Source organism: Frieseomelitta varia, unplaced genomic scaffold, assembly GCF_011392965.1.
Source record: "Frieseomelitta varia isolate USP_RPSP 00005682 unplaced genomic scaffold, Fvar_1.2 scaffold_215, whole genome shotgun sequence".
In the NCBI taxonomy this organism is placed as follows: Eukaryota; Metazoa; Arthropoda; class Insecta; order Hymenoptera; family Apidae; genus Frieseomelitta; species Frieseomelitta varia.
The window spans coordinates 1259398-1277277 of NW_025109917.1; the positions used below are offsets into that span (position 1 = coordinate 1259398).

The following is a 17880-nucleotide window of genomic DNA, read 5'->3' on the forward strand; positions in this document are numbered from 1 at the left end:
ATTGCGTTGCGGATAATTCCCATTGTTTCGGTGTAAGGAACAACAATATTAGCGAGGTGACTTACTCGGGAATGATTTCGTATCGTTGTAAAAGAATATCGTCGTAATTTTTTGAATTGTAACTGTAATTTTGAATGAATTTCTATTCGATAGACACTTGGTACGCATTTTTCTTTGAACTACTAAACGACGACTAAAGTGTAAATTTTCGTTTGAAGGCTGTACACGGAATTGAAATTTGCGTACAATAGAAATTACATGTAATATCTATCATGTACATATACGTTAATTGTGTATATTATATTAATTAATTAATATATTTACTATGTATAATATATTATAAAATTATTACAGTTATATTATGTATAATGTAATTCTAATAATTCCATTATATAAAATAGAAATGTGCGTTGCCACTGAAGAAACAACAAATATTAACGATATTTATTCAGGAATGACTTTATACTCGTATAAAGTAATATTTCGTACGTTTGAATGTAATTTTGGATGAAAAGTGAATTTCCACTCAAAGGATACAGCTTTTGGTATACAGTTTTTGAACTACCGATGACTGAACTGTAAATTTTCAATCAAAGACACAGAAACATAGAAAAATCCTTTGAAAATCATTGGTTCACATCCGTAAAATTTCGAACGAAAATGATAAATCGGTCACTTCAACTTTGACAATTCCAGTGTTAACCGATCATTTTTAATCTACACAACGGTCCCAAGGAAGGTCGGGTTGCGTGAAAGCTCACTGTCCCTTAAAATCAACCCCATTCGAAACCAATTTAGCAAGTACGATCACCCACGATCCAGATATCCCTGCTATCGACTTACACCCTTTTTTCTTTTCGAAACTCGTTAGAAGGCTCGCGACGACGCCGGGCCGAAGATTCCGTAAAAATTCACCGCTTCTGCCTGTGAAGAGATGTCCACACGCGAGCGCTTCTCCCGCGGTGGCGCACACAGCCAGTGGACTTCCGCGTTTTGAACCATTAGCCGTAAATAATGCGAGAGCCGAGTTGCCCGCTCGGCCGTGTACGTATATACATGCGGCGTTCTACGGCGGTTAATCAAGCAACAGCTCCACACGGTGAGAGCACACACAATGTGCCTTCGGCTTCGCCACGTACACACAACACACGAAGGCACACGAAGTAAAACGTTCCAGCGGATAGGAGAAAACTGGGCTCGCCGTGTGTACCCCGTGTACACGTTTCGCTACGCCTGATAGATCGCCTTCCACTTCGTCCCTCTCCGCTCTTCGCGACCTCGCTCTTTATCCCTGACTCTCTTTCTCTCTCTCTCTCTCTTTATGTGACCGTAGGGCACACGGGATCTCATGGGACGCTGTATCGGCGATTCTTCGATGGATGAACGGCTGAAGCGATTGGAAACACGGGGTTGCTTGCGAACGATAGGGTGAAACTACCGTGGCATTGCCCAGGACGCGTGATGACGCTTTATCAAGTGATACTGAGATTTTTCAAAAGTATATAAAGTGGATTTGTATATAAAGTGGACTGCACCCGGTTACGAATTGACGAAGATTCTGAAATTAGGACGCAAAGGTTACAAGAATTATATAGGGATTATTCGCAATGAACGAAGAATCTGAAATTTTTGTAATCACAAGACCAAAGTTTCAGTCTGAGTTTGGACAAGAGTGATCAAGTTTAAGTAAGAATCGATGATTAATCGTGGTAGAATTTCTACAATAAAGAAACAAGATAAAATTCGCAAAGAGGGTTGAACGAAGAACTTGAAATTTTTATCATTAAAGCCACAAACCTCCAAGTCTAATCCAAATTTAAATAAGAATGATAATTAATAATGATGATTAACGACATGGTATAGTCTCTGCAACAAAGAAACAAGACAAAATCCATAATGATGGTTAAACAAAGAACCTTTTCAGAGATTTTTATAATAAGAAAAAAAAAGAAAAAAGAAAACCACGTCCACTCCAATCTAAATAAGAACGACGATAAACACGGCAGAATTTTCGCAATAGAGAAACAAGATAAGCCATTGGGGAAAAAAAAAAGAAAAGAAAAGAAAAGAGTAGGAATCGTTCATTTTCGAGTTCAGTGGGGTGGATCAAACTCGATAAATCGCTAGGGCTCGTGTAATCGAGAACATAGAGAGAACACGTGTTACATCGATGGCTTCTCCAGCCGAGCCGGCGAACACCGTGTGGGTGTAAATGTGGTGAACGACCCGGTAACCACCATTCGGCCAACAGGCACAACAATTAGATTCGACCGGATAAGCCGAGTCTCTTCCTGTAATGCGAAACTCGTGGACTAGGTTAGGTTGTTGCTCGTATCTCCGCGCCGGAGCCGTTGTCACGGACATTTAGCCGTGTTATTGACGATTGTACACGCGGCCAGATGTCGCGGGACCGAATTCCTCCAAGGAATTCCACGCCAGAGGATTCTCTTCTTCGCGTGAGAAAATTGATCAGTGCCTCGCGCCAAAGACGATCCTCGAAAACAGCGCGTGGGAGTGGCAATGGAATTGTTCGATTGTCAAGGAATCAAGTTTCTCGACGAGTCTAGTCGAGTTTCCAACTACAAGCTGTTACAGCAGTTGAAGTATCCTGTCTGAATTACCGATTTATTCGTGGACGAGGTGGGTCTTTTATCTTGAAGATTGTTTCATCGCCGCGTTTCACCGTTGTTAGAACTGGATTAAAGTACGTATCGATGACGAGGTTAAAAGTTAAGCAGAGGTGAATCAATCTCGACTTGACCAGTTTTCACTTCCTCCAAGTATAAAGAAGCGTTTAACGCGTATTAATAAAATACGACGAATTAACGTATGCGTCATTGGAATTTCCTATTCAATTACGAGTTTTTACGACGTTTTATAAAAAAAAAATATCGATTACCGTCACCAGAGTCGACGTTGAACGTTCGTTAGCAAATCCGTGTTTCTCTTTCGGTTAACTTCTTGCGCTGGAACAACGCGAATCTTTTGTCCCAAAATTGCAATATTTTCTCAATTTTAAATATATTTAAGTATAACCGTATATTTAACAATATAAATTGCAATATTCCAAAACTGCAATATTATTTTCTCAGCTCCAAGTATATATTTAACAGTATAAATTACAATATTCCAAAATTGCAATATTTTCTCAGTTCCAAGTATATGTTTAACAATATAAATTGCAATATTCCAAAACTGCAATATTTTCTCAACTCCAAGTATATATTTAACAATATAAATTGCAATATTCCAAAATTGCAATATTTTCTCAGCTCCAAGTATATGTTTAACAATATAAATTGCAATATTCCAAAATTGCAATATTTTCTCAGCTTCAAGTATATGTTTAACAATATAAATTACAATATTCCAAAATTGCAATATTTTCTCAGCTCCAACTATATGTTTAACAGTATAAATTACAATATTCCAAAATTGCAATATTTTCTCAGCTCCAAGTATATGTTTAACAATATAAATTGCAATATTCCAAAATTGCAATATTTTCTCAGCTCCAAGTATATGTTTAACAATATAAATTGCAATATTCCAAAATTGCAATATTTTTTCAGCTCCAAGTATATGTTTAACAATATAAATTGCAATATTCCAAAATTGTAATATTTTCTCAGCTCCAAGTATATATTTAACAATATAAATTGCAATATTCCAACACTGCAATATTTTCTCAGTTCCAAGTATATATAAAACAAATAATAAATTTATTACTTCTCAATAATTTCTATCTAGTGGCATCATACCAACGAGTTCGAAAAGAAAGCGACGAATTATTGTATACGGTTTGGTCACTCATTATGGTCCGCAATCAGTTGCCAGCGCAAATGGTTAAAAAGAAACGGAAGAAAGTCTCGATTTCAGCGTAACGACCGTCGATACAAACTGCGGGTAATGAAAATCTCGGTAACCGAGAGGGGAGAGGAACGCGTTTTCGAGGCGAAAGCGCATAAAGGACAAGTGGAGGACGCCGGAAGCGTTCTCTCGAGAGGGTGAGACCAAAAAAAAAAAAAAAAAAAAAAGAAAAAAAGAAAAAAAAAGTCCGGTTCTCGGCCGATGATGAAATAATTCGTGCGCGCGGCGTCTTGCATTTTTCATGGCCACGGGCGGAACCACGAAGAGTTGAAAAGAGCAGAAAAGCTCGCCACTCGGCCGGAGTGTCGGGTTTACCCGCGTAAAGAGCCAGTTTACTCTCGACTCTCGAGCCTCGGCCACGCTTTCTCGGCCTTTCACGCTGCCCTCTTCTCGAGGACTCCCGACGCCCGCTCGCTCGCCGACCAAAAAGCCAAAGGAGGAGAGAAAGAAACACCGGAGAGGCGAATATCGTGCCCGACAATTTATTCCTCGCGAGAGAAACGTCTCCACGCTCGAGCTTTATTGCTACGCCGATAAGAACCCGACGATCGAACTTCTCGTTCGATTCAACATCGACGCGAACGAACAACTCCACCGGAGACCTCGGAAACTTTCCACCGTTGAGACGGTTTCTCAAAGAAACATCCGCGCGCAATCGTCGTGCGAGAGCAAACGGTTGAAAAGAAGAAAAAAGTTACGAGAGAACGATGTTACGAGCTTCCGACCGATGGTTTGCCTAAGTTGCTTTGCCTCGCGGAGTTTCTTTTTCTTTTTTTTTTTTTTTTTTTCTTTTTCATTTAATTTCATTGCAAGCTTTCGATCTATTGGGTTGTTTCAAAGATTTCTCTCGGTTTTATTGACGAACGACGTTACATGTATATATAATATTTTATTGATTTATTACCTTCGTCCGTACCTTCGAAAGCTACTTGACACTAGAACTACCAAAAATGGTCAAAATGACCAATTTTCTTAGATACTTTATAGAACGTAAAACAGCGTATTTTTAAAGATTTCTTTCGTTACGTGTACAATATTTTAGTGAATAATTTTTCGTAAAATGTATAAATAAAAGCTTGCATAGTCCATTGTATTATAAAGATTCTCTTTTTTCTGACTTCAATGACTCTGATGGAATTTCATGCTTTAATCGTTGATTCTAGTGTTAAGATCATCTTTCCAAACCCCTTTGGGATTTGTTAACAAAATATTGTTCGAGTGCATTCTCGTGTCATTTATTGAGCCAAATTTTTTACCGCGAAAGTTTCATTTTTTTGAAATGAAAGTAATCATTTCATTTTTTTTTTTTTTTTTAATAAATGATAATCAGACAGAGTAATACATAGAGAACAGAAAGGATGAGGTAGAACATCCTCACTTTATTATTAAAAAATATGTGAAAATGCATCTCCAACAATAATTTCGCTAGCAGATCCGAGAAATTTTGGGAATGGCAGTCTGAGGCATCCATAAATCAAACTGGATCGTAATTCAACAGTACGACATAAAACGTAAAATACTGTGCATGCATTATTCATTAATATAACATTTTCCTTTGGTTTCTTTTTATTAATATATAACGTTGTATAAAAACATACAAAATACTAGCATAAAAATATATAAAATTATAAAAATTGTCAAACGAATAAGTAAAAAGCACTGAGTACTTAATGAATGAATCATTCGAGTTCTTTTTTTCAAAAATATTAGAAAATAATTCGAAATAATTAATAATATTAATTAATAATCTTTTGGGTAATACACAAAAGTAATATATAACGACACTGTTCCTTAACAAAACGAAGTGCATAAAATACACAGTTGGAAAGGTACAGTGGAAATCATTTTTCTTTAATCCAGGTTCCAATAGCTTCTCTAACTATCTATCTGTCTCGGCCTATCTCGACGAACGCAGTCAATGGAAGCTATCGCGGATATTGCAGATACCGGCGTTCATCACGTTCTGCGGAATACTCCGGCGCATCGGCTGTCAAGCCTAAGTAAGAAACATGTTCCTCCGCGAGGACAGCTGTAAAATTGTCAGGAAATGAGCCTGTCACCCTGTACACACCGGGGCGAAACAACTCTCGGAAAAATGCACGGCGCCGCCTGTATGCGCCTGACGTGCCGACTAATATGTTAAATATATAACGGTTCAACCACCTCTCCCGCCCCCCCCCCTTTTTTTAGGCGGCTCGACGAGGAAAAACCCTTTGAAAGTTACCCTCTTTCGGTCAACAACTTCAGGAAACTCGTGAGAGAACGTATATCCTCGAAAGATCGTGGAATAACCGAGTATTCAGCCAGCTCCAGTCCGGATTAAGGGGTGGAAATAAGAAGAAATAGCGGTCACGTTTCACCATCAGAGAAAGTCTGACGAACGGCGTTAGAATTCGTCGGGAGGAAAAAAAAAAAAAAATACCACGAGCGTATTTAATCCTCTTCTTGGCTCGGCACACTCGGGGGACACTCTGGCTTTAGCGCGAGAAAAATACGTGATTTGTCTCCGTCCGGAAGAATCCCCCGAAGAAATCTCCCTCCCCCTCTCTCTCTCTTTTGGCCGCTGTCGGAACAACGCTCCGTGCCAAGACGATGCTTCCACGAACATTTTCTCGGATGACGAAATTTACCGCAACGATGTAAAGGTCGTTGTATCCAATTTCGCAGGATTACCCCCCATTTCCGATATTTATAGGAGTCCTGGTGTCTGACCGACAGAAAAATTCGATTGGAAACACAAGTCTGCCAAAAGCCAAACTATTAAACTCGATTTAGCCATGTGTATCCTAAAAAAAAAGAAAAAAAAAAAAACAAAATACCCAAAGAGTACTTTGGAAAAATTTTAATGTGACAGTAAAATTGAAATTTAATGCGACAAAGTGTCGCAGTCGACCTAGTGGAATATTATTCCTCAATCTACTTAATAATTTTTCTCATCAATATTGTTTACCAATTTCTGTCAAAACATTACTCATCAATATATTTGATCAGATCAATGTTATTTTCGATCGATACACGTTATCAAAATTTTCTTTACGTCGTCAACATAATTTAAGAATCATCTAGCGAGTCGCAGAATTCCATAAATCCGCCGCAATTATTCACAAACGAAACGTGTCGAAGAGACTTCGCGTTGGCATCCAACATCTTCGACGCGAAGTCAAACGAAACACGCTGATCGATCGATCGGCAACGAAGTCGCGCGTATTCTACGAGCGAGGAATCTTTCCGCCGGCATCTCTCTCATTCAGGCTCAACTTCCCGAAGCGAGAGATGGTCACGCGTTACACGTAACTCGGTGTTTTAAACCGCGGAAACCGGTTCGGGAAGCATAATCCTACGCGATCGCCGAGGGTACGGAGGAAATCGCCTCGGCGGGTTACAATTTCTAGGAACTCGTTCCACCTGAGAGAACCCGCTTAACCCGAGTCTTCTAATACATGCATAATTTCATCATCCAACTCCGCGCGACCCTTTCTTCCGCTCGTTTCCTCTCCTATATACCTTCCCCTCCGCCCCCTACTGCCTATTCTACGTCCTTTATCCATGGGACCATGGGACCATGTTTCCGAGCCGTGGTAAAAAGCCAGCTCAGCGATACGCTTAATCAAATGTAAATTTCTCCGCCTTCTCGCCGCGTGCTGGTATACTCACGTCCTCCTGCGCCTTGTGGCTTTTCCATCGGAAAAACCTGTCCATTTGTAGGACTGGCGAGCAAGCCTCTCTGCTTCTTGATCAGCTCTCCTCTCACAGTTCACAGCTGCATCGTCACGAGCGTCTCGAACATCTTTGTAATTTTCCTTCGCAAAAGAAAAACCGCGCGGACGAGCAAACCGACGATCATTCTTCTCACAACGACAACTCACATAATTCGCGCGGCCGCGAGAAGAAGAAGAAGAATCACGTAGGCGCGGGTTTCTCTCGATCTAGCCAGAGATTCGTTGGCTTCGCAATAAGATCCGGTTCCACCGCGATTGTCGATCGACACTTAAGGATCCAAGGGGACTACGCTACAAAGAGGAGTGTAACGTGGCGTGTCGTGGCGAACGACAATCCTTGAACCTGGCCGAGCGATCGTTCAACGATAGTCATCGCGGGGAACGCTCGGCCGTCGTCGTGGGCCTCCTCCGTTCGCAGCAGCGTCCGCAAGCTCCTCTTCTCACGTGACCAGCCTAATGAAATCATCGGGCCCGCTCTTTCTCTCTCTCTCTCTCTCTCTCGGATTTCCTCTCGCGGCGAACCTCCGCGGTGGAGTACGCGATTTCCGGCGATGGGACAGCCCCGTACAGGAATCGATCACATCCTGACTGCAATACCCCAACAGATAGATCTCTCTCTCTCTCTCTCTCCCTTTCTCTCTCTCTCTCTCTCTCTCTCTCTCTCTCTCTCTCTCTCTCTCTGTCTCTAACAGTAAGATCAACGAAACTCAACAAGATCTTTGCAGCCGATCAGCAAGATCCATTCGGTTTTGTTTAATCAAAATTCCCTCTGAACTCGTAGTCACTGAATTCTAGTAGTAACATCTTTCGTCAGTATTTGATATTCAGTATTTTTCACTCGACTGTTGTCAATTTGTGACGCGCGAAAATGATCGCACGAGTAATTTTCGGGGGAGATTCAAGGCATCTGAATTCGAATAATTCGTTTTCGAGGAAGCTGGACGGATCGAAAGCGATCGGATAGGTGTACGAAGGTTCTAACGATTCGGAGATTCGAGGTGGACGGTTCGAAACGGACGCGGACTAGCGGCGTGATCGCGTCCTAACGTGGTACTGGGAGCACTGGATGCTGATCCGCGAGGGATTCAACGTGGAGCCGGTTGGTTCTTCGTCCCTCGCCCTCTCGATTCCCTCCACGACGTGAACGAACGAGAGGAGAGGCTTTCTATCTCTCTCTCTCTCTCACTCGCTCTCGTCCTCCTCCTTCCCATTTGCTTCCCCCTGCGTCCAGCACGCGCATGTGCCGCTATCGATTCCAGCCTGTTCCCGCAGGAACACGGGACTACGGCGATATGCCTTTCCCTGCGCAATGCCGCGAGGAAATCGTCCTGCGAACGGGGAACACCCCCGAGATGAGGAGGACACGCGCTCGCTCTCTCCAGCGAGCTCCTCTTGCTCTGGACAAATTTCTATTCCACTTTTTTGGAAAATCTGTTTTTCGTCTGAGGAGACTACAAAATAGAAAAAAATTGTGACGCGTTGTACTTGCTATATTTTTAGAAGAAAGTAGGATTTTCTATAGCGAGGACTCAAGCTCCACTTGCTCTAGACAAATTTTTATTCCACTTTTTTGAGAAATTTGTTCTCCGTATGAAGAGACTGTAAAACAAAGAAAGATTGTGACGCGTCGTACTTGCTATATTTCTAGAAAAAAGTAGGATTTTCTATAGCGAGAACTCAAGCTCCACTTGCTCTAGACAAATTTTTATTCCACTTTTTTGAGAAATTTGTTCTCCGTATGAAGAGACTGTAAAACAAAGAAAGATTGTGACGCGTCGTACTTGCTATATTTCTAGAAAAAAGTAGGATTTTCTATAGCGAGGACTCAAGCTCCTCTTGCTCTAGACAAATTTTTATTCCACTTTTTTGAGAAATTTGTTCTCCGTATGAAGAGACTGTAAAACAGAAAAAGATTGTGACGCGTCGTACTTGCCAATTTTTTAAAAAAAGTAGGATTTTCTATAGCGAGGACTCAAGCTCCACTTGCTCTAGACAAATTTTTATTCCACTTTTTTGGGAAATTTATTCTCCGTATGAAGAGACTGTAAAACAAAGAAAGATTGTGACGCGTCGTACTTGCTATACTTTTAAAAAAAAGTGGAATTTTCTATAGCGAGGACTCAAGTTGCTCTGGATAAATTTTTATTTCACTACTTTGGAAAATTATTCTCATGAAACTACGGAGAAGACTACGGAGAAAATAAGAAAAGATTGTCACGCGTCGTACTTACTATATTTAGAAAAGAAAACAATACTTTTTAGGATTTTCTACATCGATCGATCTTGAAATGTACTTTTCGTAAAAATATTACATACTGAACTAACAAAATGCTGAAACATTATAAACGAAATTTCGTTCGTTTCAATAATTATATTACAAATGTTGTTTTCAAATCGTCGTCTATCTGAAGAAACAAAACTTCAACGGTTTCATACTTTTGGGTGGGCCAAAAGTTTCTTTCCACCTATTTTTTCTTTTTTTAACAAAATATAAGAAAAATAATAATAATAATAAGAAGAAGAAGAAGAAGAAGAAGTGATTTTTGTCACACCTTATACAACACCGCTTGTATCACATGAACGAGTTGTGCTCATAAAAAGTCATAAGAAAGAATTCTTGGAATTTCTTTATCCTCGATACTTATTGAGGCTTCAATCAAACCGTGAATGACTACCGACAGATAATTACACGATAATACTATTAGTTTCATTATTGTAACAAACGGTAATTGCTCGAACGGAGAATTGGGGTTGGAGAACGATACGTTTCGTTGAAAATTTTGCTTACCGACAATACGTCAGTTCGCAGAAGTATCATTTAGAAGGGCGAAACTTCGACAATTTATCGTTGGAAATAAATATAATTGCAGGATTGTTAGCGTGTTTTCAGTTTTCAGCCGGGAGCGCGTCCTGTGACTGCTGATTAAACGGGCTTAATTAAAAGGATTTAACGAACGATGTCCCGGCTTTGAGCGAATTTAATTAAAGACGGAACCGCATCGATGCACCGATGCATCCCTCCTCCCCGTTTCCACCTGCTTTAATCTCTCGTATGATTTTCACAGTCCTTCGGGGGAAGGAAATATTCTCTCTTTGCCAAGTCGTTATTTGATTTAATGCACACCGCGAACGCATTCTTACGACACAATCGTTCCTTTGAAGCGACAGCAAAACATACTTGGCAATCCATTGGAATTTCCACCCTCTTCTTTGGAATCTGTCCATCGTTTCATACAATAATGCATTTATTCCTACCGCAACCGGTCAATTGACCATTATTACGAAAATAATACATTGTCAATTTAATACAAGAAACAATGCGCAGAATAATTTTTAGACAGATACTATACAAAGGGCGTTCGTGTTATTTCCAGCGTTTTTCTCAGAAATGGTAAGCAAGAAAAAACAAAGTCAAAGGCAGAAGTCAAAGTTGGTCAACGATTTGATTACAGTGTATAACGATTTAGTGTATGTTTGCAATATTCTTCATGAAATTAAGGTGATATTTATATTTTATATATAAAATGCTATTTTTTTTTTTTTTTTTTTTTTTTTTTTGTTTCTCACATGAAAACGATTTCAATCACATGGTAAATAATATCCTTCAGAATTATAAAAGGACAAGCATGAGAGAAACTGTTGGAATATTCAAGTCGAGCTGATACACAAACAATGACTGTAAATAATAAACGCTATCAAAATTTGAAATCAAATTTTTAAATCGGTCAGTACGTTTAGTGTTAAAAGCTAATGGTAATTCTTTTTTGCGTGTGAGGACATGTTCCAGGATTTTGTAAAAATAATAGAAAAAAAAAAAAAATATTAAACTCGAAATTATGTTGCAATTCGAAAGTCAGCAAACGCGAACATCTTCGACGCACGAATCCCTCGGCGCACGAAACTCGTTTCAAGTTCGCCAAATTATTCCATCCAATTTCACCGTATCCTCATGTAAGGATAGAAGAATTTCCCTCAGAAATTTCACGATACACTTCAGAAAACTCTTTCGAATCTTTCTTTCGCAATGCCCGATGCGGCACGTTGACTCTCGTCGGATTGTACCGACCACTCGGCAACTGCAACACTCGATGCAACCCTCGGAACCGATCGACACGCCGCCATAACAACTCACGGGGGTCGAGTTACCCTCGCGGACTAGAAAACGAGAGGTCAAAGAGACAGGACTCGTTGGACCAGCAGATGCATTCGCTCAGGTGCCGCATTCGAGCTCGTTCGTGCGTTCACACATCTACACAAACCTGCGTGGCTACGACGCGACCCTCCTCGTGTCGACGATTGCCCGTGTCCAGTCCCTCGTTTCGCGCTGGAAAACCCCGTGAAAAGACTCGACGCAGCCAACCCACCGCGATATACATTTCGATGGTTACCTTTAACGACGACGTTTGTTCCTGGCCGTGGCGTTTCGCTTTCCGTGGAAATTTTCTCGTTCGGCAATTTTTTCTTTGTCCTATCTCTCATCTAGTGCTTTTACGATCTTCTTTCTTTTTAGATGGTGATTTCCGTGAGTGTTTAAGCGGGGATTTTTAGACTAGGTAATTTGGATTAGTATAATTCTGCGTAAATCAGGATTGTTTGATTCTTTTTTCAAAAGAGTTATAAAACCCTTTGGGGAAGGGATGTTCTTATAGGCTGGCTGTGTCAATTGCTTAGCGAAGGATTAATTACTTAGAGAGAGTGTGTGAGAATAAATTTTGATTTTTTGAGTGGAAAAACAACCGTACGTCGTTTGCTTGGCGAAGGATTAATTACTTGGAGAGAATGTGTAAGAATAATTTTTGATTTTTGAGAGGTGAAACAATGTAATCGTTTACCGTAGATAAATTGTATATAATAATCCTGCTGTTTCGACTTTAAACGTTCTTCAGGGCGACAAAGAATTTGTACAAATACTGCAAATACGAATAAACTTTGATGAATCGAAATAAAGAACAAATATAGATGTAAAATCCCAAGTATTCGCCGCGATAAATATTCAACTGACGTGAGTAATTAATTCTTTTTCTCTTTTTTTTATTTTCATTGTTTAAAGTCGCATCAACCACTTGTTATTAGCTCAGACTTGGAACTACACCTTACAATTTATTATAAAAGTTAGACTGTCTTAAAAAGTGTATTTAGTTTTAGGACTGATTTTTTTATACTTTAGTTTGTCATTCAGTCGATTATTCACGGTGTATTTTCTGCACTGGGCAATACTATGTTCCACTGTGTCACGAGATTACAACTTGGTCGTGTCTTGATAAAGAACAAGCAATTGTCTTCTTAAAAAATTGATATTAAAAATTTTTGATTTTTGTTTGTTAGCCACGGTTCGCACGGAGGAATTTCATTTGTTGTTCCAGTTTCCTTTGATTTTCAATTTCAAGCTGAGAAGTATAGATTTCGAGAGATAATAGGCTGTTGATGTAATAATTAATTTCTTCCAAAATTGTACAAGTTGAAAATCACGAATCTAAATCTAAATAAAAATGAAAATCTCGCGTTTCTAAGAGCGAAACGATTGGACACGCGCCTACCCCGATCGACGAAACTTCCAAATCCAAACGTATTGCGTCCTTTACCTTTTAGAGGAAGGCACGAGGAAAAGCGAGCAAAGCGAAGAGCCAGGTAGTAAGATAAAGCGTCTTCGCGAAATTGACATTTGACCAAGAAAAATAGAGAAAGCTGGCGAACCGTCTATCAGGGTGAAAGTTCGATTCAAAGCGCTTTGCAGCGCTCTGTGCAACTCTCCGGGGAGACGTCGTTCGATATTTGTTTTGTTCGAAAGGAAATACAGAAATAAATTCGCTACGTGAGCGTCTCTGTGATCGCCGTGTTTCACTTGAAAAGTTACGTGACGAACCGAGAAGGGGAAATAAGAAGCTGCGTTATTTCACTGCGTTCGAAAGGAATGAAGTGAACGTGCGAAATTGTTTCTGATACGGTTGGCGTCGGAGAATTTGCTTGATGAAATTTCGACATTGAAAATTATTAAACATTAAAAATATTTAACAAAATTGTCGCAAAATTTTTCTCGTTTTTATTTACTTGGGAATATTTACTTGAAAAACAGAGGATAATTATATGATTGTTTGTGATTTTCAGAAAAAGAAATGATCGAAATAACTTCGTTAAAAAATATAACAATACTTTACGAAAAGATATAACAATAATTGACACGTGAAGTTTTACAATTTGTGCTACATGGTGTTAAAATATGCTGTGAATTCGAAATAGTGAAAACAAAAGCTTTACTCTTTAAAATGAGACCAAGTAGATTTTCTTTTACAAAGTTGTAACAATTTAAAATATCGACGATTTTCAAATGAACATATTCATGGTGATAAAGTCCTACCAAATTAAATGTCACCTTCGTTCAAATGGAGTTAACGTTGATCACGTTTGTACTAATCGATTGACCGAGCACGCTCAAACGTATTTAAACGCACGCAACTTTGCTCAAACTTGGTTCTAACGAACGTCGCTCTCTGCGCTTCCATTATCGTCGCAACAGAGAAACATGATCTAAAGGTGCCTATTGCCATGTGTACACTGGCCCCGCGTTGTATAATCTCACCACCGGCTGTGGTTCAACCCCAATTAGAGTTTTGGTAATGGAGATAGTCGGTCGTGGCTACGAGAATCTACGAACAAACATCGATCAGTTGTCCCTCAGACCAAACAATATGAATGCTCTACTAACTCCCACAGTACATATGTTACATTTTCGTGAGCAGAGATATCTTTATTTCATTTTGTAAAGTATATTTTCACGCATATTTTTTCAACGTTTTTTGCGCCTTTCGAAACAACGTGGAACCTCCGCAAACTCTCAACTTGCGAATCTGAATAACGAACTTTATTATACACTTTGCAAGCTTTTTATAATAACAAATGAATAAATATAAAAATAACAGTAAATAAATATAATGTTTAAATATAGGTGTGCATAGAAAGTCTACAGTTTAAATAAAAGAGTGTCAGCTAAGATTTCCCTCTGCTTCCAGAAAATAAAATCGAAATTTCCTATTTCGATGGTTGCCACGTTTGTACGATCGATTCGTTTATTTCGACGCGTCTGCGTATGCAGGCAAGGCTGCAAAATAGAACAGCAGAAATCTCAGAAACGCAAAGACGAAGGCAAATATAATTATAGACTCGTTGCCGAGAGGTAGCCCGAGGAGCCACTCTCTCTCGCTCCTCTAACGAGAAACATAAGTTTAATTCCGACTTGAGAACAAGTACGCGAAGACACGTTTCGTCCTGTTTCTCGCAAGAGAAGAGGTCTATCACCGTGGCCATGCGAAGCAATCAACTTCGAAAAGTAAGAAACACAAAGAAATGGGAAGCGAGAGGCAGAAAGAAGTTTAATTAAAAATTGTTTTCTATGTTGTTGACATTGGCATCTTCTCAGTATATTGAAAGTTTTAATGAACTCTTTTGGAAATATAATTAAACAATATTATCGATCGACTGATAAATATCCATACAACCTGCGCTTCCTTTTTTTACATCACGTAGCGAATTGTGAAAAAAATATTTTTTCGTGACTAACTATACCGAAATTTTCTCTTCTTAGAACTCTCTGTACGCTTCTTTTTTTTCGTTATTTTCAATCATCTTTTCAAATTTTAAAATTAAGGTTTTAAAATTAAGCGGCGAAGTGTCAAATTTTTTGAATTTTCGTCGTTTAATTATGACGTTCAATGTTCGATAAAATGATAAAAAAGAAAAAGAAATTTGGACAACAGGTTCCAAGGAATCCCTCTACAGAGAAGACTTTATTTTTAAAAATGATGGACGAAAAGAATTTTTCAATATTTTTTGAGGTATTTAAATTTTTACAATTTTGGAGAAAAGAAGTGTTCTACGAAATTTATCCCCTAGGTAATATACAATATGGAAACATCTAATGTTGAAAAAGAATTCAGAATAGTCAAACTTTAAAATGAGTCCATGATCTTTTTTCTCCAAAATTTAAAATATCGATAATTCTTCACAGAAACATCTTTAGTATATTTCTTTCTTACTTCGAAACTATTACGAAACTACCAAATGACCGAGAAATGGAGCAACACGCGGCATCCTGCAACTCCCCCTCTCGCGAAACAAATCATCAAACGCCAAACACCGACATTTTCGCATTAACATTCAATTTTTCATTCCATCGGCGCGTCTGCCGTCGAAAAATTTCCGCCGTAAAATTTCTCTCCGCGAGCAGAAGCCTGAAAACGCGGGATTTAAACGTCACTCGCGTGTCGCGTGTTGCCTGTCGATCCGACGAAAGAAAAATATTCGGTATCCACGCGTCTCGTTGGCTAAGCTGTCGCGCGTTTGCACATCCGGCGCGCGAAAATGCATTGGAGAGGCGCAGCTCTCCAGGCACACAATACGCGCCCGGCACTAGAGACTTGCGTGTGTCCGCGCGATGTCATCGCTCCTTTTTGTCGTCGATGACGAGATGATATCGACTCGACTCTTCTCCTCCCGCCCCCTGTCTCTCTTTGGCTCTCGGAGAATGAAAGCTTCATCCGAGGGGGGGGGAGGATTAATTGGATGTAAAACGAACGATATTTACGCTTACGAGAGATGACGATGTTTATGGAAAAAGTTGGGACGTTCCTTTTTCTCTTTTCTTTCTGTCCGAGAAAATGCATATTCGACGAATGATCAAGTACACATATACATCTGTTGACTAACAATTGCGCGCAAATAATAATACCAGTAATACAAGTAATGCAAAGGATCGAAAATACAGATACAGAGTGGATGATGTATGTACGTTATCCGGTCATAGATGGCAGTGAAATACAGTTCTGCGAATCTTACACACAGCGCCGCGGTGCGAGGTGTTCCTTGTCCGAACATAAAAATCTCTCTCGATTTGTTCGCCGATCTGAACTCTATTTTTTTGACCGATCGCTATACACGTGCAATTGCTCTACGATTTAACTCGCGGCTCTAATTTCTCGCTGAATTCAAATTTCCAATTGCCATTATCGCGCAGTGATACCTCGGATGTCGCACGCCGAAAATTTACCCGATAATCGCGTTATAAATATTCAGTCGTTCGATTGACTTGCAAATAACGATGCAACCCCGGATCTTGGCCTGGCAATCCTCGAAAACATCGTTCCGTAATTACCGAGGTTAAAACTCGTCGATAGCATCTTCCTCGCCGATTCCCCTCGTTTGCCCCGACGTTTCCCACGACGTTTCCGGACAGGGGGAGGAGGGAATTCCGTTTCTAGAAATTTTGCGTGCAAATGAAACGCGGCCAGTCGCGCGACACGCTGTCTATTTCAGATTCTAAGCGCAGATAGAGTATCGCGCAACATTTGCTAGAGTGTGCGTTCCGGCCGGGAAACGGCGTTCCTTTAAAGTTCGCCGCTTATCACCGCGTATCGTGCGATCCTTCGAGGGAACGAGGAACATCCTGCCTGGAGTAAAATGGTAAATTAGACTTGGCGTCTAGTCTCTAAAACCGCCGCTCTCGCAATTCGGCCCGGGGCTTGTTCGAAGGGCGCCCGCAGAAATTTCGACCACGTCCAAATTAAAACGATTCGCCTCGTCGGGAAGAGTGGCGTGTTGATCGGCTTTCAGATAAAAGCGAATGATCTCTTTCCTCTCTACACTTTCGCACGACTATACAAGAAACGTCGAAAAAATCTATTTAACCTCTTGCACTGGAATGACGTGCCACGCACGTCGAGAATTTTTTGTCCCAAAATTGTAGTATTTTCTCGGTTTCAAGTATATTTAAGTAAAAGAAAATAGGCAGAACAACGAAAAAAAAAAGAATTTACTAATTTTCAATATATTCGGTTATAAGTATATTTAATATACTTTAATATAAGTACTTTAATATAAGTATATTTAATATACTTTAATATAAGTATATTTAATATTTATATTTATTTAATATTTATAGTATATATAGTATATTTATATTATATATTGTATATATAGTATATTTAATATTTATATAGTATATTTATATACTTAAGTATATTTAATATACTTTTCAATATACTCGGTTTCAAGTATATTTAAGTAAAAGAAAATAGGCAGAACAACGAAAAAAAAAATTTACTAATTTTCAGTCATTTCTATCCAGTGACATTATACCGACGAGTTCAAAAAGAAAGCGACAAATTGTTGTGTACGGTTTTGGTCATTCGTTATGGTCCGCAATCAGTTGTCAGCGCCAAGTGGTTGAGCGTGTTGATTTTAAACTAAAGTGATTAGTAAAACGAAAGATGACTAGTTCACAATTTTTAGATGATATTAG

The 17880-nt window shown here is 39.4% G+C and overlaps 1 protein-coding gene across 3 annotated transcripts in view; it reads right to left on the reverse strand.

Annotated features, from left to right (window-relative positions):
- Window positions 1-17880, reverse strand: part of LOC122527361 (amyloid beta A4 precursor protein-binding family B member 1-interacting protein) — a 223836-nt gene that overhangs the window by 34680 nt on the left and 171276 nt on the right. The window lies entirely within an intron of this gene.